Below are 27169 nucleotides of genomic sequence, written 5' to 3' on the forward strand. Positions count from 1 at the left end.
AGTGTTTAGGAGGAAAACCATAAAGTAGAAGGCCCAAAAAAGTGAACAAATGACCCAAAGTAGTGGCAAGAGGTGGCTCATGTCCGAAACGGTTTACAGCGGCTGCTCCTCATCAGATGAGGCAAGACAAGAAAGATGACACCAACAAAATAAAGAGCAAAACACAAAGGAGCTAGAGAAGACCCCCTGCCCCATCCCCACCTCAACCAGCTCCCAAATATTGGAAACACTGAAGTGCCCAGCATGTCCCAGCTTCGGGAAACTGAGAGTAGTAAAGTGCTCAGCACATCCCTACTCTGGGAAACTGGGAATAGTGAAGCGCCAACATACCAGCTCTGGGAAGCCAGGAGTAGTGAAGTACCCAAATCTGGGAAGCCAGGAGTAATGAAGCACCCAGATCCGGGATGCCGGGAGTACTGAGGTAATCAGCACATCCCAGCTCCAGGAAACCAGGAGCAGCAGGATCCTTGATGAGGAACAGAGGGGAAAAACAGCACCAATAGAGAACAGCCCAAATCTCCCTGTTTGCACATCCACCACCCCCGTGCCCCACCATCCCTGCCCCACATCCACCCTGGGTAGAACAGCCCTATCGAACCCTTTGCCCAACCACAGTGTAACAATTTGTGAATGCTAAAAGTGTGCAGGAACATACCCAAGGGCTGGGACTAGCCCAGACAACTTAACAGAGTGTCATTGCTATAGTAAGCAATACACATTTTTAATGGGTATAAAGCTTGCCTCAATTAACATACATAACCTTCATGTTTGTGTCCTGACTGTTCACGATTAGATTGATCAGCTTCAAGCTGGTGGTATTCTCTGACTTCTGCCTCCTACTACTGTCCGATTGTCACTTACGGGAAGATCAGAGGGTTAGCAGGGCGACATGGAAGCTGCATGTGAAACTGTTGACTCTGGAAAACATCAAGGATCTCAAAAAGAATTTCAGAGGTTGGAGAACTGTGAAACTCATCTCTGAGTCCCTGACACATTGGTGGGAAGTGAACATCAAGAGGTTCTTCATTCTTAAAGGTATTCAGAAGGTGAGAGAGAGGGAGGAAAATGTCCCACCTCCAGAAAAACTTACAGGATCTGCTCCTGCTGCAGTCATTGGGGATGAATATCAAGGAGGATCTCCAAGAGGTGAAAAGCCAGAAGGTCTTGCTCTTTGTCACAGAGGCCAAGATCATCTTCTGGTCACAGTCCGCTCCATGGAGCAGGATGAGACGTGCTCACTTTTTTTCTTCCAAAAAGGTACACAGAGAGAGCTCTGAGATCAGCCTGAAGGAAAAGGATAGTCCACTAACGTCATCACAGCTTGACATATGCAGGATTAGCAAATCCTTTTTATCTCGGGCTATATGATGTGAAACCCACATATAACATGGCCTTCCAGTCCTTCCTGTCCTCTATCACAAAACTCTTAAATAACAGTACGCTGGAGAGTCTGGACAAACCACTAACTCTGGGTAAGCTGACAAAGGTTGTCAGATCCTTTGATACAAGTAAAGCTTCCAGAAGCGATGGCTTACCAGCAGAGTTGTATTCAACTGTCTGAGGCTGGATCGGTCCAGACCTACCGGAAGTGTACAAGAATATGTTGCTGGCCAGCAGCATGTCAGAAACTATGAGAAAAGGAATCATTACCCTCATCTATAAGTAGAAGAGGGAGAGAAAGAAAATCATAAATTAGTGACCCAGTTCATTGCTTGATGAGGACTACAAAATTCTGTCCAAGGTCATCACTAATCAGGCCAAGTCTGCTTTGGAGCTGGTTATCCATGATCAGATCTGTGCTCTACCCGGCAGGAAGCTCTCTGGTAGCATTGCGCTACTTAGGGATATCATCACTGATGTGCTGGACAATGGGATGGGCACCTGCCTCATTAGCTTGTACCAGGAGAAGGCCTTTGACAGAATGCCACACACCTACATGATGAATATACACTCCAAAATGGAGTTTGGGGAAGGAATCCGTAATTGGACCCAATTGTTCTTCACAAACATCTGTAGAACAGTTTCAATCAATGAGTGGGAATTGGAAAGTTTTCAGACTAAATCTGGAGTCAGGGAGGGCTGTCTTCTCTCTTCTGCCTTGTTCACATCTCTATGGGCTGAATCTTCCCATGAATCTATGGGCTGGGCCCGACACGCCCTCGCGTAAAATGACGCACGATGACGTCGGGCATGCGACCTGACATCATCGCGCATCATCACGATATTTCACTCGGCAGGCACATGCCGGAGTCGGCTGCGCACCTGCCAAAATGTCAACGGCCTATTAAAGCCATTAAGAAAGTAATTAAAGTATTTAAGAATGTTGCCCGTCCAACCTTAAGGTTGGCGGGCAAGCAAAAAGTCCAATCGGCCTTCATGTTTTTCAGGAAATCTCATCCATGGGTGGGATGAGGTTTCCTGAAGCTTTTATAAAACAAGTAAATAAATTTTCCCACCTTTACAAACATGTCCCAACTCATGTGACAAAGTCACATGAGGGGACATGTTTAAATGAATTTTTTAATCGATTATTTAATATTTTCCATATGCATTCAATCTCCCTGAGGAAGCTCCGTGCTCAGGGAAATTGCTGCGCTCTTTTATGCGCATGCGCAAAAGAGCGCAGGCCCCAACTCTCCCTCCCCCCACTAGCCTGCACAGGTGCTGCTGAGCGCTACCAGCCATACAGTACGCTGGGCGGGCCTTAATTGGCCTTTGATCGCTGACGGCAATTGGCTCCGCACCCACCTGCGCCTACCCCCGCCCGCTCCCACCAAGCCCGCCCTCCATAGGAAAAATCCTGGCCTATCAAACCTTTTGTTGAGTTCATCAGGAAGGATGCAGGTGTAAGAGCTGTGACAAATCCGGGCAGTAGATGTACTCAGGTCAAAGCCACCCTGTACATGAACAATGTTGCCGTCTTCTGCTTGAATCCACTGTCGGTTCGCAAAATGATGAGTGAACTGATCAGCATCTATAAGCAATTCGGACTGGCTTTGGGAGCCAAAGTAAATCGCAGCAAGAGGAAGGTCATGCTCTTTGGGAACTGGGCCAACTTACCCTTTGTCCCTCACCTTCAGACTACCCGAAGGTGCTAAGGATGTGATTTGGACGGGCCAGGGGATACGGCAAAAGCTGGAAAGTGTGTATACCAAAGCGATACAGAAACTGGGTTTGTGGAAGTGACGGTCCCTCTACATTGCAGGTAAGAACCTGGTCATCATTCTATCCATCTCCAGTGCTGTAAATGATGAGTCTGGCCAAATTGCCATGGAATGGTAAATTCCGTTGGACCATGCCATATCACCTGTCCCTCGCGGAAAAGTTCATGCACAAAATCCCTTTAACCAGAAGTCCATCAGGCAGTGGTATGTCCATAATGCCCTCGAGACCCTGCGGGAAAAGGAGATGGTGGACCCTGTAAGGTAGTTCACTGAGCAGACTGTCAAACTCATTTGGCTCAGCTTTGCTGGTGGTGAGAAGGGCCTTCCCCATCAGATCCTTCCTGTATGCCTAGAGTCCCACCCACTTCACACATTGCCCTCAAGGCGGATGTAGTGTGGAAGACACCATTGCCCACCTGCTTCTGGAATGTGCCCCTACAAAGCAGGTCTTGAAAAAGATGTAGTGTTTTTGTCGAGATTCACCCAGTGCAGCTCCATAATGCAGGACTCTGTGTTCTACAAGCTGTTCCCAGGGACGCACACTTAGATAAGCATCAACTGCTGCTAGAGGACCATCATCTCAGCAAAAGACACTCTTTGGTCTGCCTGAAACTTGGTGGACTTCTAGTACAAAGAGCTGGCAACAACTGAGTAGTGCAGACCGGCGCATTCCAAGGTCCAAGCAGGCATTAAAGTTTGTGGCAGCCACCGCAAAGGCTCAATGGCAAAAAAACCACAAAAAAACCACAGGCTAGGAATTTCCTACCATTGTAACTAAGGGGCTGGAAACCAGGTAAAACCCTTTGGACTGTATGCACAAAAGAGTGGTTAACATGAAATGTAAATGTGCATTGTAAGTATAATACAATGATATCATCCAATGGTGGTGGACAATTAAACAACTCACTGGAGGAGGAGGCTCCACAAATGACCCCATCTTCAATGATGGAGGAGCCCAGCACATCAGTGCAAAAGATAAGGTTAAAGCATTTGCTACAATCTTCAGCCAGAAGTGTCGAGTGGATGATCCATCTCGACCACCTCCGGAGGTCCCCAGCATCACAGTCTTCAGCCAGTCTTCAGCCAATTCGATTCACTCCACGTGATATCATGAAACAGCTGAAGGCACTGGATACTGCAAAGGCTAAGGGCTCTGACAATATTCTAGCAATAGTACTGAAGACTTGTGATCCAGAACTTGCCACGCCCCTAGCCAAGCTGTTCCAGTACAGCTACAACACTGGCACCTACCTGGCTTTGTGGAAAATTTTCCACGTATGTCCTGTACACAAAAAGCAGGACAAATCCAACCCAGCCAATTACCGCCCCATCAGTCTACGCTCCATCATCAGTAAGTTGATGGAAGGGGCCATCAACAGTGCCATTAAGTGGCACTTGCTTAGCAATAACCTGCTCACTGATGCCCAGTTTGGGTTCCGCCAGGGCCACTCAGCTCCTGACCTCATTACAGCCGTGGTTCAAACATGGACAAAAGAGCTGAACTCCTGAGGTGAGGTGAAAGTGACTGCCCTTGACATCAAGGCAGCATTTGACCGAGTGTGGCATCAAGGAGCCCTAGCAAAACTGGAGTCAATGGGAATCAGGGGGAAAACTCAACGCTGGTTGGGGTCATACCTAGCACAAAGAAAGATGGTTGTGGTTGTTGGAGGTCAGTAATCTCAGCTCCAGGTCATTACTGCAGGAGTTCCTCAGGGTAGCGTCCTCGGCCCAAATGTCTTCAGCTGCTTCCTCATTGACCTTCCTTCCATTATAAGGTCAGAAGTAGGGATGTTCGTGGATTATTGCACGATGTTCAGCACCATTTGCGGCTCCTCAGATACTGAAGCAGTCCATTTCCAAAAGCAGCAAGACCTGGACAATAACCAGGCTTGGGCTGACAAGTGGCAAGTAACATTCGCACCACACAAGTGTCAGGCAATGACCATCTCCAACAAGAGAGAATCCAACCATCATCCCTTGGTGTTCAATGGCATTACCATCACTGAATCTCCCACTATTAACATCCTGGGGGTTACCATTGACCAGCAACTTGAACTGGACTAACCATATAAATACTGTGGCTACAGGAGTAGGTCAGAGGCTAGGAATCATGTGATGAGTAACCCACCTCCTGACTCCCCAAAGCCTGTCCACCATCTACAAGGCACAAGTAAGGAGTGTGATGGAATACTCCTCACTTGCCTGGATGAGTGCAGCTCCCACAATATTCAAAAAGCTTGGCACAAAGTGGCCTGCGTGATTGGCACCACATCCACAAACGTTCACTCCCTCCACCACCAATGCACAGTAGCATCAGTGTGTACCATCTACAGGATGCACTGCAGGAATTCACCAAGGCTCCTTCGACAGTACCTTCCAAACCCAGGACCACTACCATCTAGAAAGACAAAGGCAGCAGATAGATGGGAACACCACCACCTGGAAGTTCCCCTCCAAGTCCCTCACCACTCTGCTTTGGAAATATTTCACCGTTCCTTTACTGTCGCTGAGTCAAAATCCAGGAACTCCCTCCTAACAGCACCGTGGGTTTACCTACACCACATGAACTGCAGCGGTTCAAGAAGGCAGCTCACCACCACCTTCTCAAGGGCAATTATGGTTGGGCAATAAATCCTGGCCCAGCTAGCGAAGCCCACACCCCATGAATGAATAAAAAAATCGGCAATGGCAAGTATAGTGAGGCACCTCATGTATTGTATTTAAATATGAACATATGAAATGGATCAGAAATAGGCCATTCAGCCCCTCGAGCCTGCTCCACCATTCAATAAGATCATAGATGATCTGTTTGTGCTTTGAATTCCCCATTCCTATCTCTCCCCAATAACCTTTCATTCCCTTGCCTAACAAGAATCTATTTACCTCCACCTTAAAAATATTCAATGACCTCCACTGCCTTCTGAGGCAGCAAGTTCCAAAGTCCCACAACCCTCTGAGAGAAAAAAATTCTCCTCATCTCTGTCCTAAAAGGGCAACCCCCAATTTTAAAACAGTGCCCCCTAGTTCTGTGCTCACCCACAAGAGGAAACATCCTTTCAATGTCCACCTTGACAATACCGTTCAGAATCTTATATACTTCAATCAAGTCACCCCTCACCCTTTTAAACTCCGCTGGAAACAAGCCCAGTCTTTCATAACCTTTCTTCATAGGACAGCCCACTCATTCTCGGTATCAACCTAGTAAACCACTTCTGAACCGCGTCCAATGCATTTACGCCCTTCCTCAAATAAAGAGACCAAAACTGCACACTATATTTGAGATGTAGTCTCACCAATGCCCTGTATAACTGAAGCATAGCATTCTTACTTTTGTATTCAATTCCTCTCATAATGAAGGATAGCATTCTATTAGCCTTCTTAATTACTTGCTGTCCTGCATACTAACTTTTTGTCGCTCATGCACTGGAATACCTGGATCTCTCTGCACCTCCAAATTCTGCAGTTGTTCTCTGTTTAAGTAATTCTCTGCTTTTTTATACTTCCTGCCAAAGTGAACAACTTCATATTTTCCCACATTGTACTCCATCTGCCAGATTTTTGCCCACTCACTCAACCTAACTATATCCATCTGCAAAATCCCTATGTCCTCTTCACAATATACTTTCCTACCTATCTTTGTGTCATCTGCAAATTTAGCTACCATGCCTTCACCCCCCTCATCTAAGTCATTGATATAAATTGTAAAAAGGTGAGGCCCCAGCACAAGCCCCTGCTCGACTCCACTCGTCACATCCTGCCAATCAGAAAAAGACCCATTTATGCATACTCTCTGTTTTCTGCCAGGCAGCCAATCCTCTATCCATGTCAATATGTTATCCTCTACACCATGAGCTTTTATTTCCTGTAAAAGCTTTGATGTGGCAACTTATCAAATGCCTTCTGAAAATCCAAGTACAGCACATCTACAGGCCCCTTTATCCACAGCACATGTTACTCCTTCAAAGAACTCCAATAAATTGGTTAAACATGATTTCCCTTTCACAAAACCATGCTGACTCTTCCCGATTACCTTGAGTTTCTCAAGGTGCCCAACTATAACCTCCTTAATGATCGATTCTAACACCTTCCCCATGACAGACATCAAGCTAACTGGCCTATAGTTTCCTGTTTTCTGACTCCCTCCTCCTTGAATAGAGGGGTTATATTTGCTACTTTCCAGTCTGATGGAAAGTATATTATCTACTATTAACTCCCCATTCTCACTCTCTAGAGGACAAACACACACCTTACTTATCATTTTTCTTTTTAAATACCTGTAGAAACACTTGCTGTTTTACATTTCTAGCTATCTTCTTCTCATTCTCTAATTTCTTTCTCCTGATTAACCTTTTATTCATTATCTGCCGTTCTTTATATTCTGACCAATCATCTGACCTGCCACTCATATGCCACTGTGCTTTTCATTAAGTTTGATGTTTTCTTTAACTTCTTCAGTTAACCATGGATGATGGATCCTACCCTTAGTGTTTTTTTTTATATAGTAGGAATATACTTATTCTGAGTATTCTGAAATATCCCCTTAACTGCCTGCCACTGCTTCCCTATTGATCCCCTATCCCCTAGCCAAGCATCCCAGTTCACTTCAGCTAGCTCAGCTTTCATGCCCATTTAGTTGCCCTTCCTTAAGTTTAAAATACTAGTCTTAGACCCACTCTCCTCCCTTTCAAACTGGATGTAAATTTCAATCATATTGTGGTCGCTGCTACCTATGGTCTCTTCACTCTGAGATCATTAATTAATCCTGTTACATTACATGATACCAAGTCAAATGTTACCTGCTTTCTGGTTGGTTCCAGAACATGCTACTCTAAAAAAAACTATCTTGAAAGCATTCTGTAAACTCCTCATCCAGACTACTACTGCTAATCTGATTTTTCCAGTTTATATGTAGATTAAGATCACCCATGATTATTACTGTCCCCATATCACACGCACCCAATATTTCTTCCTTATACTTTGTCCTACATCATGGTTACTGTTAATGGGCCTGTAGACCACTCCCACTAGTGACTTCTTTCCCTTACTATTCCTCATCTCCACCCAAACCGATTCTACATCCTGATCTCCTGAACCAAGGCCTAACTATTACACCAATACCACCCTTGATCAACAGTGCTACCCCTCCACCTTTACCGAGCTTCCTATTCTTCTTGAATGTCATATAGCCCTCAATAGTCAGGACCCAATCCTTGTCATCCTGCAGCCAGTCTCCGTAAACACTATCAGATCATATTTGTTTATTTCAATATGCGCTATCAATTCATTTACTTTGTTATAAATGCTACACACATTCAGAGCCTTTAGTTTTGTGTTTTTGTGGTCTTTGTAACATCAAGTCTTGACTATTGGTGGATTCTTAGATTTTATTTCTTTGCCCCTTCCTGCTATTCTATGATCCTCATTTCCCATATTACTATCATGGTCTCCTGCCTTGAATCTACCCCTTGATCTACCCAAGCTTGATCCCTCAGCCCCATCCTTTGTCATGAGGCTATGCCTTTTATTTTTTGAAAATATGATTTTTCAACTTTCAACTGACTGGAAATTTTGCAATTTGAACTGAAACAGAGCAAACTGCTTAAAAATGCAAGGCCACATTTCAAGGTGAAAGTGAGAAACAAACAAATCACCCTCAGGGGAGTGTGAACAGAGAGACGTTTCCTATTAACCAGACAGCCATCGGAACTCATAACTGTTCAAGGAAGAGACATTAAAAATGAAAGTACTGGATATTGAAACAATGGCTTCCCCAGACAGACATGCCCAGAACCTCTTGGAAATGAACAATGGGTGAAATATTTCAAGGCAAAACTGCCCAGCCACTTGAGAGAGATTGCAAATGACAAGAAAGTCTTCAGCAGAAGAGACAGGCTGAAGGCTACTCTCTCTCTCTCTTTTGGAATAAGTGCATCGCCTGGTTCAAGAAGCGAACTCGGCCAGAAACCCACCAGCAAACTGCGAAATCACAGTAATTGAAACATCTTCTACATCTGACCGCATCCAAGAAACCAGCTAACCTAAATGAGCCGCAGCGTTTAAAATCTACACCTCAAGGACAATCAAAGGACACTTACCATATATTCTTTTACCTTTTTTTTATTTGGACTCTTCTGAAACGTGTGTGTGTGCACGTGTGCGTGCATTTGCACATGCATGTATGCACACACACACCTAAATAACTACATGAGGGCCCAATGCCTTATTTTTCTTAAGTTTAGTGGTTAATAAGTTCGCTCTTTCTTTGACTCAAAAAACCCTGGGGGGTGTCTTCCGGCCCCACCCGCCACCGGGATAGTCTGGCCCCGTCGAAAGTGAATGCATATTTGGCTGGGCTGCCAAATCTCCTGCAGCGGGTCCCCCCACGACGGCGTTGGAAAACCCCAGCCCTTGTTTGATTGGCTCCTTATTGCTCACAGCTTAAATAGTGAAACACATTCTGATTTGGAAAAGAATCCTCATAAAGAAGAAACTTGGACCTTTGTTGTGACCAACCGAGGAGGTTAAATAGAGGGGAACCAGTTCTCTCCTTCTCATCTGATCGTAACATATTAAAAGAAACTGATCTGTATTGCACTTTATGTAGTTACAAATTTGAACTGTTAGCAATTTTACAAATTTTCTGAATGAAGTATATTTTTGGGAAAAAATATTCAGGATCCAGCAACCTTATGTCACTGGTCAACAACAAAGCTGCAGGACACACAGAGCAGACAGCAAAAATCGAGGTGCTGGTTTAGCTTACGGCACATTAGAGTACATTAATTGTTAAAACATTCATGCTTAAAACTACAGGGGGAGACGTCACCATGCATCATTTTACATGTCGGCGAGCAGGGCCTGCCCCCGCATGCTGACCAGAAGATTCAGGCGCAGATGTACTTTGTGTTACTTGATGCATTTTGTCCTTTCTTGTTTTGCTAGAAGAACTTGTTGGTAATTTACATTCACCTGGCATCTTTCAGATATTTATATGTTCAAATATATATTTTTGACAAAGCATTCGCTGAGCTCATATTAATGTAATTAAGATACATATTTGCACTGCTTAGCAATCCTTTCAAGATAAATCTTGTGTGTTTTATGCACTAAAAATGATGCTTGGCATTGTACTACTGTTATGACCGATGCAGTTGGTAATGCTGACTTATTTAAAAATCCCAGGGGGCAACTTTAAGCAGCTGTCATAACCTATCATTTTAAGTGTTTGAAATGTGACTCTAAATTCAGGAATCAGACCACCAGTTCTTGAGGTTTTACATTAAACTAAATTAAACATTTTATTAATTTACACAGGTTAAAATATATACACACATGGTTACAAATTACTACTATCATAACTTTTAACAAATTCCCAAACTAATCTCCATTAAGGCAACAGCAACCCATAGACTTAACCAAACACTGGACAAAACATTTTCACCTTACGAATCCAAAATTAGGTTCTTTTCACTTTGGTTCCTGTGGAGACATTTGGACGCCCACAGCTGCCTTTTGATCTCATATTGCTTCTGCTCTGCACACCCGAAGACTGCTGAAATTATACCTACCACCACCCATTGAATGTAAATTCCCATTGTATCACCAGCCTCTTCTAACAATAAAACCCCTTTCTAGTACCAATTTTACTACTAATATAAACATATGGCTTGGTATCTGCTCGATAGGTGTCAGTTTTCACCCGACTTCTTGAATGCGCTATTCGAAAAATGCAAATACACGCTATCTCTCTTATGTATCAAAACTAGTACACATCAAAGCAGCCAGACTAGCTGGCTTTAATCCAATTAAGACACACCCACAGACCAAACCTCTATTTTAAAAGAAAAGTATTTCCTAATAATATTATATACATTAATAGCTTCATGACAACTAACAGCTCCATCATGAGCACGGTCTTTCTATATACCAGCACAGATCCTCTCTCCCACCTCAGCTTTCATACCTACTCCTTTTCTACACGTGTTGTCTGATCTGCGGTCCCTCTATTCACCCATATGTAGAATGCTATCTCACACTTGATCCATAACAACCAGCACAAATTCATGTAGGCCTATGCCTGCTTCCCCAGAAGCTCTCTCAATCAGAAAATACTTTAATAAGATTTGACTAGATCACATGATAAAGGCCGTTCAGACCATCTTAGTTGATGTTCCAGAAAGACGGTACATATTGCCAATCTAGTCTCAGGAATGGTGACCATGAAACTATCATCGATTGCTGTAAAAACCCATCTGGTTCATTAATGTCCATTAGGGAAGGAAATCTGCCTGGCTTACATGTCACTCCAGTCTCATAGCAAAGTGGTTGACTCTTAACTGCCCACTGAAATGGCTAAAGAAGCCACTCAGTTCATGGGCAATTGGGATTGGGCAACAGTTACTGTCCTTGCCAGTGACATACACGCCCCATGAAAGAATAAAAAAGAAATCACATTACCCAATTACTTCTTAAATGATTCCATGGCCTGAATTTTACCTTTGGCGGGTGCGCGCAATTGGGGGGCCCGGGAGTGGTTGGTAAACAGACCCCCCGCCATGATCTCACACTGGCTGGCCAATTAACGGCAATTAATTGCAACATTGGGCATGAGTTATCAAGATGGCCTACTAATGGAATACAAGTTCTTTCCATTGCAGTTTGTGTAAGTCTGCTCAGGATTTGAGTGACAATAAGCTTAAAGATCAATGGCCTAGTACATTAATTCACCAATATTATTGCACAAAGTGGAGATGAATAAATTGTAGATGAATAAATTTCCTCCCCCCACTTCTCAAAAAGACTAAATGGGGTCCATCCTGTGCTTGGTAAGTTTGGTTTGACCACACACTGTGTTTCCAAGCACTAAAGTGAAGTTGTTGACTTGATGTTCTTGATGGGCCATCGGTACTTCAATTATTGTTTTTTCTCCCTGATTCTCAGATAACTGGATACCTTTGCTACTAGAGGAGTTTGCATTGTATGCTAACTGCAACTGTATTCTGAATTAGAATTGTCTCAGGATTAACAGGTCCAGTGCTTCCCTGATGGCTCAGTTGGTAAATGCACAGCCCAATGTATGATTCCTGCTGAATAATGTGTGTGATTGTGAAGTGAGGTTAGGATTAGGCTTGGTTGTAATGCCTTTCATGCCTTCCTTAGTGAAAGTCAGCTGACTCACACAGTCTAGATTCACACTTGAAAAATGATCAGTTGGGGATGGTATGAGAGGGTACCTGTACCTCAGAAAAAAGAGAAATTGGACAGGAAGGAAAGAAAAGTAAAAATTTGCCTGTTAAAGCAATTCTAATTTTTGGAATGAGGTGGTGGCAATATCACTGGTTTGTTTTGTAATCCACCTTTTGTACTGATTTATTTCAGTTAGAAGTAAAATTTGTCCAATAGAGTTCCTGATGCTATTATTCCCCTGGAAATGAATGATCATTTATCTGATTACTTATGGATGAGAAACAATGGTTATGCTCACGCTGAGGTATTAAGTAGATGATATAAATAAAACACTATTAAGAGGCTGTTGGTGTTCTGCAGCTGTATACAGAAGATTTGCAGTTATCTGGGTTTAGTTAACACAGCAGGGCTGCCGCTGATTGGTCCAATAAATGTTGTATTCTTTTGGATGTTGTTGGAATCTCAAAACCTGCTACATGCAGCAAAGTAAAATCCACAGTAAAATTAAAAACAAATGACCTTTATCAGGTGATTATTGTATAAGACCCACCAAGGCACTCAACCTGGCTTCCCATATTTGATTCAATTGCAATATTCCTATGGGGCAGAGAGAGCAGCTGTACAGTAGTAAAACCACTCAACCCATTAAAATATCAACATAGATTCCTAAGCCAAGATAACTGCAAATCTTCTGTATACAACTGCAGAACGCCAGCAGTCTTTTAATAGTGTTTTATTTATATCATCTACTTGATGCCTCAATGGGGAACAGACCCAGCACAACAGGTTGATGCACACTAAACTGAGACCGAAGAAGGCACACACTGAATTACACAGAAACATACACGGAATTGCAGTGACTGTAATGTGGGCAACATTGATAGTTCCCCAAATGGCATTGAGATGAATAACTAGTTGATCTGTTGTTGGCTTTTGTTGAAGATGCTGAACCAATATCTCCCACTCTTCTTTATGGCGTGGGATCTTTAACATCCATCTGAACCATCCAGAAAGATAGAAGGGCATCGGTTCAATGCAACACTCATTCAGTACTATACTGGAGTTCATCTTAGATCTGAGCTCAAACTCCTGATGTGGGCACAAGACTGTATCCTTCTGATGCATAGGCAACAGTGCTAGCAACTAAGCTAAACTGATGGGTGTATGACAACAAATTATACATCAACACTGATAATTAAGCCAACATTATTATATGCTGCAGCAAGTGGATTAAAGCCTTTTTATGCATTTGTTACCGCATTATTCTGAAAGGACATAAAAAGATATATGCAAATAATTTGCAACTGCCATAAATCAAACCATCTTCTACACTAGAATATTAAGAACCAGGACCAATAGGACATGTCAAGTACTTATGAACACATTAAAAGCCTGACTGTTCCCAAGAGCCCATAAATATTCCAAATAAACAATCTGACTATTGACAATGTTTATACAGCTGCTCTGAAGAGTCATACTGTTTATTTGGAGTGTTTATGGACTCTTGGAAGCAATCCAGCTTTTATAATGGAGCTTGTGGCTTCATATGATCAAAAAGTGGTTAAGGGGTGGCAATGGGGGTTAGGGTGGGGGCTGAGGTGTTTGGGGTGAGGGGAAATATATTTAAATTTTTAAATATTTTTGAGATACTTTTGAAATTCTTTTGGGCCGATGTATTTGTGAACGGACTGGAAGTAGGCCTTTTAATTACTTCTGTTGATGTGATCCACCTTGAGGCCAAGTAATGCCCCTGGTGCTGCAAAATTGCACTCTCCAGCAGCCTGGAGTTGGAGGCAGGAACACAACTGAGGCTTAGTACCAACTCCCGATTCCCACTTCACATGCGCATATTGGGCTTATGGCCAGAATTTTACCTTGTCGGGCGGGCTTGGTGGGGGAGGGTGTGAGTGTTAGGGAGTGGACCGCCACCCACGATCGGGCCGGAACGCGATTTCATGCTGGCAGGCCAATTAAGGCCCTCCCAGCGTGAAACGCATGCTTCAGCGCTCAGCGCTGCCTGTGTTGGGGGGAGGAGGGTGAGAGCGCAAGTTCGCGCGTGTGTGCTAGTGCGCACTGGAAAAGCTGCCTGGGGCACAGAGCTGCCTCAGGGAGATTAAGAGTTTTGAAAATTAAAAATAAAGATTTTTAAAATGTTAAAAAAAACATGTCCCCTCATGTGACTGTCACATGAGCAAGGACATGTTAGAAATTAGGATGAAATTTTTTTTTTTTAAGTTTTAATGACGGATCGAAACCACATCCTGCCCGTGGATGAGGTTTTGAAAAAAATACAAAGGCTGTTTGGACTTTTTCCCTGCCCGCCAACCGTAAGGTTGGATGGGCAGCAAAAATTTAATTAAATTACATTGTTAATGGCCTTAATAGGCCTTTTAATTGTTGGCGGGTACGCTGCTGACTCCTGTGCGTGCCCGCCGACTGAAGTATCGTGTGAGTGCACAATGACGTCAGGATGCTTGCCCATCGTCATCATGTGTTATTTTACACTCAAGCAGGTTGGGCGCGCGCCCACCCACCCAGCGAAAAATCCTGCCCTATGTCTCTCATGCTCCATTTATCAGAGGACCATAATTATAGAATTATATCATCTCCACATGATCTAGTTTGAACAAAAAAATTAATTTGTATTGTTTCAAATTTGCGCAAGCTGATTCTAAAGTTAGCTGTTTCATCATATTCAATGTTAGAATTTGAATTCAATGTGAATTTTTGCACATCTGCAATAATTACCTTAATGCACATTCAGCTTTCCAGTGCCATTGAAGAGCTGACAGCAATTATACTTGACACAAAAAATGTTATCTTGGAAGGTGGAAGGAACTGATGATGACAGTAATAACAATAATGGCCCTGAACATCTGTGGGAATTCTGTGGGGTTTCAGCTGATCATAAGATCATAGGAAATAGGAGCAGGAGAAGGCCATTCAGCCCATGGAGCTGTTCCACCTCCAATAAGATCATGACAGATCTGATTGTGGCCTTAACTCCACTTTCCTGCCTGCCCTCAATAACCCTCGTCTCCCTTGTAGATCAAAAATCTGTCTAACTCAGCCTTGAATGTATTCAATGATCCAGCCTGCACCATTCTCTTTGGAAGAGGTTTCCAAAGATTAATGACCCTCTGAGAAAAGAAATTTCTCCTCATCTCTGTCTTTAATGGTAGACTCCTTATTTTTAAACGGTGCCCTCTAGTTCCAGTTCTCCCCCCACCAGAGAGAAAACATCAAATAGTATTTAATGGAGGCGATGGGGGTTTCATCCACCAGCTGGTGAGCCAGCGAGAGCCCCATGTGGTGTCTTTTAGGGAAGGCCTGCAGAATTATGTGCCACTCAGGCACTTAACTTGATCAATCAGAGCCTGGCAGCTCTATTGAACAGCACCACCGGGGAGGCATACAAACATATGAATTAGGTGCAGATGTAGGCCATTCGGTCCCTCGAGCCTGCGCCGCCATTTGATAAGATCATAGCTGGCCTGATTGTGACCTCAACTCTACTTTCCTGTCTGCCCGCTATGCCCTTTGACTCCCTTGTCAATCAAGAATCTATCTAACTCAGCCTTAAGATTATCCAACGACGTTGTCTCCACTGCTCTTTGGGGAAGGGAATTCCACGGACTAACAACCTTCAGAGAGAAAAAATTTCTCTTCATCTCCATCTTAAATGGGAGCCCCAGTTCTAGTCTCTCCCATTAGGGGAAACATCCTCCCTGCAAGTCCTCTCAACATCTTATATGTTTCAATCAGGTCACCTCTCATTTTTCTAAACTCCAATGAGTATAGGCCCAACCGGCTCAACCTTTCTTTATAAGATAGCCCCTTCATCCCAGGAATCAGCCTAATAAACTTTCTCTGAACTGCTTCTAATGCAAATATATCCGTCCTTAAGCAAGGAGACCAAAACTATACAACAGTATTGTAAATGCTGTCTCACCAGTGCGGTGCACAGTTGTAGCAAGACTTCCCTACTTTTATACTCCATCCATTTGCAATAAAGGTCTGACAGAACCTTGGGATAGGCACCCAGTTGTGCTGGCTCTATCCTCTTTATGAGATTCTCCAGCCTGCCTACAAGGCAAATGTCTTGAGCAGGTAGAGCAGGGACAGAAATACCCTTTGCTGGGCTCATTATTTACTTGGATTAGTGCTGGGGGTTCAGGACTCCAAACGAGGAGAAGTGCGTGGGCCCCATCCAACTAACCCACACCAGTGAAGGAGGCCCTCCTCCTGAAGCAGCTGGACAGCAAATATTGCAGCTGAATGAAGGAAGCAGGCTCCAGTGGGGTGCACCCATACTGGAGCTTGTGCCTGCCTACCCCATGCAATTTCTTCCACTGACCCCACAAACTCTGGCAAGGTTAACACTGCAGGGTATCAATGAACACGATCCCAATGTGACCTTGCAGATTGCATCCTATAAATTTGGCTTAATGTTCTATAAAATGATGACCTAAAAGCAATAACATTAATCTATGAACAAACATGGTGGAATGAGCACAAGCTTTCTGTTGTCCATATCACTGAGGTACACAGTGCTACTTTAAATTTAATCAAGATTAATCCCATATAATCTGTTGATAGGTTACAGTTTCAAAGTAATCTGTCACTAATCTTTAGATAAAACTGGCTGTTGTGGATTAGTACACAGAATATGTTCTGCACCAGACTGTTAACATCATTACGCCCACACCATAAACTGAACTTCAACATGAATTGGGAGTTAACTGTTGACATTAAAGACAGTTAATTTTGTAAGCAATTATCTCCAGCTCCACCTCATTCCACATGAATTTCAATTTACGTTACCCCTTCATGATTAGGATCTAGCCTATATCATTGATATCTCCATGATATTCAGTGTTCCTCAAAGCATTGCTTTTATAGGATTACATAAGATATATGGCACAGAAACAGGCCATTCAGCCCAATCAGTTTATACTAGTGTTTATGCTCCACTTGAGTCAACTCCCATCTTTTTTCATCTAAATTTATCATTATAACCACTAACCATCTATTCCTTTCTCCCACATATGCTTGTGTAATTCCCCTTAAACGCAACTATACTATTCACTTCAACCACTTCCTGTTGTGAATTCCACATTCTTACCCCCTTTGGGTGAAGAAGTTTCTTCTAAAACATATGCCTGATCTCATTCCCTGCCACTAGTGTGATGTCTGCCAATTTTAAAAATGCTGGAAACCTAACCTAGAGCCTTACCATATTCTTTGAATAAAATTCCATTATTTTGAGCGAGTTAGAAATGATTATAAATTGGCAGAATAAATTTGATTCATATTGTGGAGTGATTTAATTTTCTTTCTTTTTAGAAAAGATCGAATATCTGTTCAACACTGAAAGGAAGAATGGAGCACGGATACTTCAGAAGCATAGTGTACAAAAGGAATGAGATAACCTTGTCACAGACTATTCACACCCACATTGTAATAACCACAGCAAGTTACCAATTCAGAAATAAAAGTTTGTGTTCAGAAAGCCTAAACAGCCTAATCAATTTTCTTATTTCCTTATGCTAGACACAGCTAAAAAGTGTAGCGCAGCTAGCAGTTTCTGCTTTACAGACAGTAAAAGCCGACATTCATACAGTAGACAGTTGCGTTTGAATTGAAGGTGGACTGACTAATGCGCAAGAATAGCACGCTGTCATTTCATATCAGAGAAATTAACTTGAATCCAGTCCAAATGGATGTAATGAAAATGTGCTCTTTATGTAGACTGTCTTTACTCAAAATGGTTTTGGATTATTGAATCTGCTATGTCAGTTTGAACTAGATTGTTTACAATCCTGGTGTCTTATTCAACCCTGAGCTGAGCTTCCATGCCTATAACCTACAGACACCTCGGCCTGCATTTTACAGGGGAGGCAGGGGGTGCGGGTGTCTCACCCTCCCCCTCCACCGCAGCCGATTTGCTCCGTTAAAGCCTGCCCACAGCCATAATCACTGTGGATGGGCTAAATTGGCTCACAATGGGACTTCTACCCTTCACAGGGGAGGAAATCCTGCCCTCAGGAGCTGCTGGCTAATTGGATTGGCTGGCAGGTCCAGCAGTCCCGAAAGTGTCAAAAGCTCAGCAGCGGCCAGGCGCTGCAATCAGTCCCAAGAAGAAGGCCCAGTGGATCCGGGAGTGAGATAAGTCTGGGGTATTGGGTGGGAAGGCTTGGCCAACTTAGAGAGTTGTCGGGAAGTTCGGTGGGTGCATTTTGGAGAGCAAGCGGGTAGGAAGGAAGGATGGGTCATGATCATAGGGGGGCTGCCCCCAATGCGCAAAGGGCACCCCCTGAAGATAGGACCCTCCCTTCCTTCCCACCCTTTTAAAAGCTTATTAAAAAAAAGCTGCCCATTCCCACCCACCTGCCCAAGCCAACCATATTATGGCATAGGCAGTGTATTATTGGGATCAATTAGCTTGTAAAAAAATGATTTGTTTACATACGACGGGTGGGCTGTCGATTTTGTGTGTTTCCACCCCTTGTGTTTAGGGGTCAGCTCAAGGGTGGGTAGGAAGGTGGTGGGCTGGGAATTCACCCTAGTTTATGTGCCCCTCCTCTGAAAATATCCCTGGCGGGTGCATGTAAAATCCAGCCTCATGTCTCAGCTCCATAACGTTGCACATCTCAGCCCCTGCCTCAGTCCACCTGCTGCCAAATCCCTTCTTTGTGGCCTTGAGACTTGGCTGTTCTGATATAAACAGAAAATACCGGAAATACTGAGTAGGCAAAGCAGCATTTATGGAAATCGCGACAGAATTAAAGTTTCATGCAGGTGACCTTTCACTGGAACTGGAAAATTCTACAAATGTCATAGGTTTTGAGTAAGCACAGGGGCAGGGAAAGGAGGGGCAGCAAAGGAGGAAGAAGCAAAAGGGAAGGTCTAGTGATAGGGTGGAAGGCAGGAGTGATTAAATGAGCAGCAGAATCATTACCAACAGCTGCTAGCCTGAAAAAATAAAAGCAGTAGTTATGAACTGAAATTGTTGAACTCGATAATAAAAACAAAAAGTACTGGAAAAACTCAGCAGGCCTGGCAGCATCTGTGGAGAGACAAAAACGAATTGCAAGTCCAATATGACTTTTCTTCAGAATTAAAGAGTGCTAGAAATGTGATGGGTTTTATGCTGTTGATAAAGCGGGGAGGATCAGGTGGGGCAAAAGGGAACGTCAGGGATTGGTTAGATGATGGCCGGGAGATTAAATTACGAAGATGTCATGGAACAAAAGGAAAAGAGAGTGGGAATGGTAATAGTAAAAGAACAAAGCATTGGTCCAGAGTAGGTATTAATAGCAGAATGAAGGTAAGTGTTGTCTGAAAGTAAAACATGAGAACAAGATACAGACTGGCACGAGGAAAAAAATACAAAATGGAGGATGGAATTTATGGTCTGATGTTGTTGAATTCAATGTTGAGTCTAGAAGGTTGTAAAGTGCCTAATTGGAAGACGAGGTGCTGTTCCTCCAGTTTGCATTGGGCCTCATTGGAATATTGGAGCAGGCCGAGGACAGAAATGTGAGCATGAGGGCTAGGTGGTGAATTGAAGTGGCAAGCAACTGGAAGGTCGGGGTCATCCTTGTAGACTGAGTGAAGGTGTTCTGCAAAGCAGTTACCCAGTCTGTGTTTGGTCTCCCCAGTGTGGAGGAGACCGCATTGTGAGCAATGAATACAGTAGACTAAATTGATAGAAGTTAAAGTAATTCGCTCCTTCACCTATGAGGTGTGTCTGGGGCCCTGGAGAATGAGGAAGGAGGAGGTAAAGAGGCAGATATTATACCTCCTGTAATTGCATGGGGAGGTGCTGTGGGAAGAAGATGAGGTGTTGGGGGCATTCGAGGAGTAGACCAGGGTGTCGCAGAGGGAACAGTCTCTTTGGAATGCTGACAGAGAAGGGAAGGGGAAGATGTGTTTGGTGGTGGCATCATGCTGGAATTGATGGAAATGGTGGTGGACAATCCTTTGAATGTGGAGGCTGGTGGGGTGGAAAGTGAGGGCAAGAGGGACCCTATCATTGTTCTGGATTGGATGGGAAGAGGTGAGAGCGGAAGTGCGGGAAATGGGTTGGACACGGTTGAGGGCTCTGTCAACCATAATGTGGGGGGGGAATCTTCAGTTGAGGAAAAAGGAAGAAATGTCAGAAGTTCTGTTGTGGAAGGTAGCATCATCAGAATGGAATAGATGCCATGGAGATGGAGAAACTGGGAAAATGGGATGGTGTTCTTACAGGAAGCATGGTGTGAGGAAATGTAGTCAAGGTAGCTGTAAGTTGGTGGGCTTGTAATGAATATTAGTAGACAGTCTATCCCAGAAATAGAGACAGAGAAGTCAAGGAAGGGAAGTTCAGAGATGGATCATGTGAAGGTGAGGGAAAGGTGGAAATTAGAAACAAAATTGATGAATTTTTCAGTTCCAGATGAGAGCAGGAAGCGGCACCAATACAGCCATTGATATACCTAAAAAAGAGTTGTGGGAGGTGGCCTGTGTAGGACTGGAACAAAGGGTGTTCCACATACCCCACAAAAAAGAGAGGCATAACTAGGACCCATGTGGGTACCCATACCTACACTTTTTATTTGGAGGAAGTGAGATAAGTTAAAGGAGAAATTGTTCAGTGAGAGAACAAGTTCAGACAAGTGAAGGAGGATAATGGTGGATGGGGATCATTCGGGCTTCCGTTCAAGGAAGAAGCAGAGAATCCTCACACCATCCTGGTGGAGGATGGAGGTGTGGAGGGATTGGATGCCCATAGTGAAGCGGAGGTAGTTAGGGCCAGGAAACTGAAATGACATAAGGCATCAGAAGAATCATGAAGATAGGAAGAGACTAGACCAGGGTGGAAAAAATAGAGTCAAGGTAGGAAGAAGTAAATTCAGTTGAGCAGGAACAGGCTGAAATGATGGGTCTACCAGGGCAGTCCTGTTTGTGGATTTGGGGAAAGAGGTACAAGCAGGCTGTACCTGGTTGAGGCACTATGATGTTGGCAGCTGTGGAGGCAGTCCAAATCGAATGTGCCATGTTTGATTTGAAGAGGTTACATAGAAATACACCCTTAGACTCAGGGTTGCAGACACAGCTTGCCCAACCAGCTCAAGCGCAAGGAGCATGAACAAGAAGACCTCAGCTGTCTCATCAAAACTTAACCCATCACCTTGAGTTACCCCTAAAACTGTACCTAAATTGTGGAAGTGCTCGTTGATTTACAACACCATGTCCAGCTCAAGGGGAAAAGTGTAATTCATGTTTGAAGTGAATCACTTTGCAAAGGCCTGCAGGGTGAAGAAGAGGAATTCATCAGTTCGTAATTGGAGGAGCCTCTTCCTGAGAATGAGATAGGGCATGTGTATACCATCAGAAACAGTAAAGCACCAGGTCATTTCAAGGAATGCTCAGTCAGGACTGCAGGAATCTCAGTGTCGCTTCTCATTGATGTTGGCATGAATGTACCTGAAGAGGGTATTCCCTCCAATCCTGCAACTACCACATAGGGAACTACCACACATTGAAGAGGAGAAACTACAATCCCCGATCACACAGTGACCACAGAGACTCAGGCTTCCTTTCACCGGTTTATTCAAGCATATGCAAGGGAGCCGCAATCATTCCGGAAATTGACCTAGCTCCCAGATTGATTACATTTCATTACTTTTGTACTTTTTCTTATCATAATACATTTGAATGCATTTGAATACATCCAATCAGTAACCGACTCACAGGTATCATGTTAAAACTATCCTATTGAGTACATAAACGTGTGATTTTGCTAACCAATTATTCTAAAGGGTGTATACATAATTATATTATCAAATCAAAATTAAAATACGTACGCAAAGACCTTGGTTCTCACAACTCAAGGCTGCTTGTGTTTCATCAAAGCCCCCTTTGTCCTTTGTCTGTCTTCCCATGTCTAAGCTAAAACCATCTGCCCCTTCTCTGTGTGGGAGGGGAGTACACGTAATCTATTTTATGTCCTCCTTGTGTCTTCAGCCTGACTCTCAAAGCTGTGCAATGTTCATCGTCATGCCAATGTAGGATATCAGCCTTGCTCCACTGGTGGCATCTGGAGATAGCTTATTTAAGATAGCTTTGTGAAGACCGTGGAGCCATGAAATGATGAAAAAGTTCTTGGATTGTAATGAATAGACACTACTTATTTAGAACGGTAGCTTTGTTGACTGCTTTAAGATCGATGCATAGTATAATTTACCATTTTTCTGTTGTGCAATGACTTGGTTTGATATCTACAGTGATGAGTCAATTAGCTCAATTATACTGGGCAGAATTTTCAGGTGGGCGTGTGGTTACGCGCACTACCTGCTTGAGCGTAAAATAGCACGTGATGACGTCAGGTGAGCAAAAATGGTAACTTATACTATGCGTCGATCTTAAAGCAGTCAACAAAGCTATCGTTCCAGATAAGAAGTATCTATTCACTACAATCCAAGAACTTTTTCATCATTTCATGGCTCCACGGTCTTCACAAAGCTTGACATTTAAGCAAACTATCTCCAGATGCCACCAGTGGAGCAAGGCTGATATCCTACAGTTTTGTTACCCACTAAGATGCATTTCAGTACCACAGAATGCCCTATGGAGTAAGTTCAGCACTCATTGCATTCCAGAAGATCATTTCTTTAGTCTTGTCAGATGTTGAGGATATCCTCAAATTACTTGACAATGTTGTTGCCCATGGAAGGGACAAAGCAGAACACAATCAGTGGTGCTCACTTGACTTGTACAACATAATTTAATGCTCAACAAGGACAAATGCACATTTGCAGCACCAGGGATTGACTTTTTAGAGTGCAGAGTAACAGGAGCTGGAGTAAAGCCTACACACAATAATGTCAAAGCCATTCATGCACTTCTCACTCTATCCAGTGTGAAAGCGTTGCCATTGCCCCTTAGTACTACTGACTTTGCTCACAAATTCATTCATTAAGTATACAGCGATCACAGATCTTCGGAAGCTTCTGCACAAATATGAACCAATTGGAATGGACAATTGCACAGCAAATAATGTTTGACACATTAAAGGCAAAGATAGCATCTCCACCAGTCTTCGCGCATTTCAATCCACAAGTGGAAACATAGGTCACAACAGATGTGTCAGGAAATATGATTTGAGCTGAACTGTCACAGCACATTGAAGGAAACGAGTGACCAATTGCTCAAGTGTCATGCCCGTTGTCAGAAACTGAATACAAACACTGTACCAGAGAGCAGGATGCACTAGCCTATATCTATGCTCCTGAACATTGGCACATGTATCTCTCTGGTGGAAAGTTCACTCTCTGCACTGATCACAGAGCGCTGGCTACATTGTTAACCATGTCAGAATCTGGTCATTGACCTCTATGCATCTACAATTGGTCATATTGTTTTCATCAGTACGACTTCGAGGTTGAGTATCTCGCAAGTGCATGTAACAGAGTAGCTGACATGCTTAGCAGACAGCATTGATAATAGTGAAGCCACTTGTGACAAAGACTATACGATTGTGATGATTTTGCACACGTCTACAAATCTTGTTGGTGAGACGAGTTGAAAGTAGAATTGGCAACAGACTGCACTACCGCAGAAAGTAAGCCTAAAAACCTAGCGGCTTTGCAAAAAAGAACTGACCCTGTACTACAGAGGCAATGAATTTGCATTGCTTGATGACAACAGTATCGCATATGGAACTCGAGCAGTCTCCCAAAGCGCTACAGCAATGTGTATTACATCTTGCCTGTGAAGGACATCTGAGTATTGTTAAGATGAAACAATGATCCCGTGAAGCAGCCTGATGGCCAATAATAGATTGCCACGTAGAAGAGTCTATTAGAATTTATGTAGCTTGTACATTCAGTAAAATTTTTTAAAAACATGTCCTGCACCTCTACAACTGACCCCATGGCCAACAAAACAATGACAATAATTTGAAGTAGATATTTTTAGAGAAGTGCAAGCAGTCTCTAGCAATCAACATTTTTTGCTTGTTGTTCCAGAACCACATAGCAAATAGCCAGAAATTGCTCCAACAAATTCTGTAACCACCACTTTGGTCATTGACATTTTAGACAAGCTGTTTACAGAATGGGGTTTGCCAGAGACTATCACTACAGACAATAGACTGCAGTTTGGTTCATGAGGTTTCTAGCAAGCTACAGAATTCACCACAGTTTGACATTGTAATACAACCCGCAATCGAATGGTGGATTGGAATAATTTTACAGGGTAGTTAAAGACAGTCTGAGAGCTAGTATGTCAGAGGAAAACAAATGTTGAAGAATCCATTCATATCCTATTTCGCACATATCGATCCACCCCACTGTGGTAAAGTGGAGTACCATGTACCTATAAGAGAATGCAAATGGCTAACCATGTGACTGTACTGACCAATCACTGTACAATGCGGGCTACTGGTTGGCTACTGGTTGGTCTAGAGCTGGAGGTGGTTGTGGGAGCATACAAGGATTTAGTGCTCTGCCTTCTGTTGCAATAAATAATCAGTTTGTTCTTATGTTGGTCTCTCTCCGTTATTGATAGTGAGCATCGACTAACAAGTGTACATGAAGGTGTGCAATTCAAGTTTAGTTGACTAATGAACTCATAGACTCAAGACATAAAAGCCACACTCTCTGACTACCTCCACCAGTGCAGAGACACACACCTCGGTGGGACCTAAATCTAGAACAGGCTTGAGCTCACAATCTGGTGGTCACCACACAGACACGTGTCCGTAGCAGGAGGAGGCAGCTTCAGCTGAGCTCCCTGGCACTCGGAGGACTGCTGGGGCGGAGGCATCTGTGAGGTCCTTGTCAGATGACGAGCCTCTGGTTACAGCCGTACAACTCACCGTGGGGAGTCAACAGAAGGTGGGGGAACATCAAGCAGAGCTGTTGGAAGTGCTCAATAGGGTGGTACGCCTGCCTGCACTCTGACGAAGTGGTGCCCTCATGTGTGAGTATGGAGGTCTCCATGGGAAGAATGGCGGATGCCATGGCAACCCTGGTCTAGCAGAACGTGGAGATGCGTGCAGACCTGCATTCCATCGCGGTAGACATGGGTCAGACCCTGCAGTGGCAACATGAGAGGGGCACGTCGACGACCCTCCACGTGCTCCTTCCCCTCAAGGAGTCAGGTCGGGGACCTCGGGCAACCGAATGGAGGAGGAGTGGCAGCTGGACACCCCTGGGTCATCCACTCAGGAATCTCAGAGGCTGCCTCTGCTTCCAAGTCCGCTTTGCCTTTTACCCCCTCGATCTCATCCCCTGTCACCACAGAGGGAGCAGCTGGCCCACAGGAGGACAGACAAAGCAAGCTAGGGCCCTCAAGGCCTCAGCTCTCCAGCGACATATGCCTAAGTCATCAGAGGCAACAGGGCCAACCATTGCACAGGCTGTCTCCACCCCTGCTGTGGATGTCAGGGCAGCAACTAGAAGTCTAAGCCCTAGAAAAGTTAAGAAATTCTGATTACAAGTGGTTGTGCAGGTGAACACATTTTGTGACTTAATTATCTGAAAATATGTCCACTTTCACTGAGTAACGTGCAATATTGTCTTTCAGCTTCATTTACAGGCTTCATGAGTCCTCCCCCTGCATCCCGCCTACCATTAGCAGTTCAGCTGCATGCAGCCGGCCCACGAGTGATTCTGGAGGGAGAAGTGTGTGTGTGTGGCAGGGCCTTTCGGAGCCTCGAGAAAGCACTCTCCTACGCACGCGGACCCTTCCTCCATCTCAATGTCCCGAACATTTTCAATGCTGCCTGGGGCTCTCTTTCAGTTGTCCATCTGAGCTGACCTGCATCTCCACCCATCCACTGGCCACACTCCCATGCAGCACCTGTGCCCATCCAACACGAGGCTCTGCTCACTTTTGATTTCTGTGAAATTATAGTTGTCAAGTTTCTTGTTGTTTCCCCTTCCCCAATCACCCATGTCCCTTCCCCCATCGCTGTGGACACCCCTGGCATCACCTTCCACCTCCCCACCTACCAGCCAGATCTCTTTTCTTTCCAGGATGTCCAGATGAACGTTCACATTCCCTATCTTCCTGAAAGTCTCACCTTTACCTATGTTGACCTCCCTGACCTCTCCCTCCCATCACCAGGGTCCATGTCTGCCTCCGAGTCCCCACCAACCACCCTCGCCATCCCTTCTACCATTACTGATGCACCCTCATCCTCCCACCCTACCAGCTCCCTCTGCCCCCTCTCACATTCTCCATTCCCTCCTATCACGTCCACCCTCAATTCATTCTCCAGGAGGCAGTTATTGACTCCACAGACCCCTCACTTGCACGCTCACCTGGATATCCCTCCCCCTTACTCCCTCCTCCACCTTTACTCCCTCCTCCCCCTGTTCACCTCACCCTTCTGAACTCCCTCCTCCACCTCGAACACCTGCCCCTCACTAAACTCCCCCCTCCCCCGGACTCCTTCCTCTCTCCAAATTCCCTACTCCCCCTGGACACCTCTCCCCCCTCTGAACTCCCTCCCGTACACCTTCCTTCCCCCTTACGTCTACCTTCCCACTTGCAGCATTCTCGCCATTGCACCATCCTCCCCCTGTACCCACCCCCCATCATACTCCCTCCTCCTCCTGGACACCCTCCTTCCCCCCACCAACCTCAGCCCACCGACATCTTTGTCCCCTGCCCCTCCCAACTTCACCACCCCCCCAACACCTTCGACCCCCCATGCTCAACCTCACCCCATGCCAGTAGATCTTCCTCTTCCACTCATATTTATACCTTCCTCGCTCCCCACTTTGCCGATCATCTATAACAGCCCATGGCCAAGACCGCAATGT

The sequence above is a fragment of the Cetorhinus maximus genome, chromosome 3, assembly GCF_964194155.1.
Source record: "Cetorhinus maximus chromosome 3, sCetMax3.hap1.1, whole genome shotgun sequence".
Classification (NCBI taxonomy): domain Eukaryota; kingdom Metazoa; phylum Chordata; class Chondrichthyes; order Lamniformes; family Cetorhinidae; genus Cetorhinus; species Cetorhinus maximus.